A 4,448-nucleotide genomic window follows, 5' to 3' on the forward strand; every position below is an offset into this window, starting at 1 on the left:
AATACAATCCAAAAATCACTCATCCACAAGATCTACACCAACAATCTGCTGTAACGGTTGGGAAACCGGCAGGCGAGTGTCCTGGTTGGTCTGCGACCGCGGGACGTGCTCGTCGGCTTTCAAACGCGTTTGCTGGGATGGAACTTTGGATGGTGATTTTGGTGACCGACGCTGGTCGCCCACAGGATGAATCAATCAAGAAGAACAACTGCAACAACTCAGCCCTGATTCACAGTTTCGCTCAACGTACCGCATTGGTAGCTAGCAGGAGGCAATATGTCCGATAGAATAAGGAGTCAATCAAAATCCTTAGCGTACACATACCAGAATACCTTGGGACGAAGTACTACGATGTGAATCAACATTTCTCACGAAGAGCAGAATTTATCACCGGCTATCTCGCTTGGCAGATCAGATGGGTGCATAAAGCGATAGAAAACAAACTTACATTGACATACAGCATGGCTCTCCTGGAGCACGATAAGGAAAATAAAAATTTGCAAATTGTCGAATCGAATTCAACAGATACTGCCTTTTTCGAACCATTGTCGGATAGAAGAGCTAACTGCCGAAAATTTGGTATGTTTGAATCGGTTGATTTGTGATACTGTACGAAATCAAGTAAGCATCCATTTGCTTATCACGAAAAATACCATAAATGAATGCTAAAATAGAAAATTTGAAAACGGAAAGCTTTGTTTAAGGTCATCACCCTCATACTTCTCGACCCAAAACGTACGCGCCAATACGTTTAAGTTTATTTAACTTTAAACCCACAGTGAAATAGGTTAAGTCATCCCCGACCGAAATAAGACGCTCCATCTAAAGTCAAATGCTAAAGCCAGTAAACGAGGAACGAAAGATAAACAAAAGATGTCTATTTTTGCAATAAGAGATAAACGAGAGAACAGTAGTTTGAATTTAATATACACATAAACTCAGCACAAATACTTCAAACACCGAGGCGATGTGGAAAATTGCTATTAAACAGGTAGACAAAATACAAGCTAAAGAATAATGGAAACTTATAAATAGTTGCAAAAACAACTTGGGATAAACGCGGCAGGAACATGGACTACAAAAATCAATGGCAATACCTTCATATGTAAGGAAAACAATGACACACACAACACGCTACACGACATTGGAAAAAGGCGCACATTGATATGAAATTAGGCGTGGCAAAATTGAATTTGAAATGAAAACGGTTAATGAACAATTAAGTCGTTTTGTTATTGGAATCAAATAAGGATCCCAGTCAGAGGTAGGTTATGTCATCCAAATGTTTTCAACCGATGCAAGAGTTTTAAACGAACCATGAGCATTGGTGCTGCAAACGAGGGGAAAAAACAAGTGTTCCGTAAAATTTGCCATTTTGCGAAAAAAATAAAATAATGATAAAAAACACAACATTAAATGCAACGTCATCGGTTCCTGGAAATCCACGTCTACACAACCAATTTGCAAAAACTCGCATTAGTAGCCAAAACTATCCAGCCTTTTTCACGTAAACTAAAACAATCTGCTCACACCAAAGAAATCAGTTTTGCTATAAATTTTTATTTTCAGTAACTTGCTTCGAACGCTTTGAATATCTGTCAACAACCAAAATGAGCTAAATATGTTTTTCTTCAATGTGTATAGTGAAAGTAGATGATTATTTCAACGGCACAGAGTCTCATTTCATGCGATTGCTTCACATACTGGATGTATGTTCATAGCAGAGACAACTAAACATTACGAAAGTAGAAATTTATAAACGAATGATTATGCTTGGTAGCAAATTTGCCTTTGATAATGTCAGCCATTCGGACCAGCTTAATTTAAGCGCGCACTAGTACTAGAAACTCAAGCGATCAAAACCAACTATTGCATGGAATTTCGATTTAATTTCAACTAATGTTACCCGCCATACACTTCCTGGTGCACACCGACCACCTTGGCCTTAAAAGGAGTAAAATTAAAACATATTTGCTTGCCTTGTGTAAGTTCGACAAGAACTACTAACAGTACATGGGTTTGAATTGATTTAATTCATGATTTGTCCTGCAGTTCCTAAAATGTTTTGATGTATGTAGCTAGCGAATGTAGCAATCATAAGAAATTAAAAAATACCATAAATATGCCAGATAACTGTACCGGTGCAATTTGCCTAGCTATTTTCAGCATCTCTTCGAAATGTTTACTGACTGAGAAAGCAATATTTACCGCTAAAATTATTTCTCTGCAAGCTACGCTTATTTGGACACGTAAAAAATGCAATTAATGCAATCGGTTGATGGACCATCAGCAGAGCCGTGCAGTAACAGTTGTTAATCTTGAAGTTTGGCAGCAGGAGAGACACGTGTTTGCCCCAACGCAACATAATGACGGCCCATAACCGACCAAGACAAAAACCGTTTTGTGATGCATTGTGCCCACAGAAAAAAATCAGGACATGGAAAAGATAATTGCACCAGTAAGGTGTAGACCAAAATTACCGCTTCGAAAGCTGATGTTGGAAAAGCAGCGCTCAGAAACAAACGACACTGTTTCAAGCAATGTTCTTTTGTTTCATTTCTTTCTACGGTTCAACGAGTTGAATCATACAGTAGCTAAGGCACTGCGCCTAAGCTACAAACAAACTCATACCAGTCAAACGCAAACGTATGTCCGTTAATTTTAAAACTGAAACGAATGGTTTGAGCAACGCCAGAGTCGATCGGAGACTTTAAAACGAAGAACTGAGCAATGTATGGTACGATAAGAAAAGGGACTAAAAGGGAGTTTACAAAATCCATTACATACGGAAATTCCGGGAAACAAATTGAACTACTCGAGAAAGACAGAAAAAAATAAAGAAGCAAATCAAACAAAAACGTTGAAACTAAGTGCTTATTTTGCATCATTTGACATATCAAACGTAGAAAAATGAACGAATGCTAGTGAACAATGTAACAGAATAAAAAAATAAAAGGATTACAGCACGAAAAGATGAATCTTCTGGGGGCAAAGGAAACAATGTGAATACCATTTGTCGCAACGACTCAATTCAAAAGTTAAAAGGATGTAGAAAACTATATACATTACAGAAACATGTGGAAACAAATACATGCCTCTTAAATCCAGTCTGTCGCTTCAATGCTTGTACAAGTATCGAAGATTATTAACTACATTTTTCAGTTTCGTCAATTACATTGTATCTTATTTTCACAATTTTCTTCTTCTCACGACTAAACCGAACCATTAGGTTATACATTAAAGGCCTTCCTAGAGAAGTTATACGGCGATAATGCATTACTTTCAGCATCTTAGAATAAAAAAACAGCGTCTGTAATTTGACAAAGCGATTCAATATTCTTTATGCATCGCAAATCGCTTGCTCCTGTCACTGCGATTCCATCGCGATAGCTACGTAGAACCAATTATAGATTTGGTACATCTTGCGAGTACGTCCATGATAATCTATTTCATTTGAAGTAAATCTTTTTACCTTAGTTTTTAATGAGAACTCCTGAGATGAGTAAATTTGTTATCCAATTAGTTCACTATGTAGCAAGCAAACGTAAATATTCTAAAACTAATTCTAAAATCAACCTATCATTTAGCGAACAAATACAGCAGACAAACACTACGGGCATGACAAGAACATTTTCCATGGGCTTCGTGATGCGTTAAACTTTCATCGGTCACTAAACTGACCCCGCCTGTCGCGCATAACTATCTCTGATAATGAAAGAGAAAATATTTTCATAACTCACCAGTTAGAAAAAATCATCTAGCTCTAGTCGGAATGACAAACATCATTCGAGCAAGATTATCGTTCCATACCGAAAAGACATTACTAAATAACAACAGCAAGCTTGTAATAAAAACACGTTAAAAGAGAAAATACTACCACTTACTGTAAGTATGGATGTATGAGTGTATGTATGTAAAAAGTATTTAATATGAAGAATTTCAAAAACCCTGCATCGGTAAATCGTTTAGCGTCGATTAAATAATATTTTGTAAAGTTTATCATAAGTGGAATAATCTACCTAAAAAAACATACACATGCACATCTTAAATAAGCACATACACCGGAACTAGATTTCGCCATTCAATTTTCTCATTGTTTGATACCACCTTGTAGGCAAATTTAAATAGCTTGAAGTGTTCGTTCAAGCGAGATAAAAGCGTTGTATTCAATGTTTGTTTCGTTATTTGGTACCACATCCGGGGCTTTGCTAAAAGTTTTGCATACCCTTGTCAACCTTGTTTTTGCTTCGTTCCCTAAACATCAATTCCCTATTCACGTTGTACACAACCTCATCGAATATCCACGAGCAAACTGTACAAGAAACCCGAGTAATTTTGAATATAGTGAAGAAATACAAACAGCTCAGCTAAGATTGTGATTTACCAAAGAATACGATGTTTCGGATGGAGTTGCGAAAAACAAAACCAACAAAATAAAAAAAGGATTC

Source organism: Anopheles ziemanni, chromosome 2 (assembly GCF_943734765.1).
Source record: "Anopheles ziemanni chromosome 2, idAnoZiCoDA_A2_x.2, whole genome shotgun sequence".
In the NCBI taxonomy this organism is placed as follows: domain Eukaryota; kingdom Metazoa; phylum Arthropoda; class Insecta; order Diptera; family Culicidae; genus Anopheles; species Anopheles ziemanni.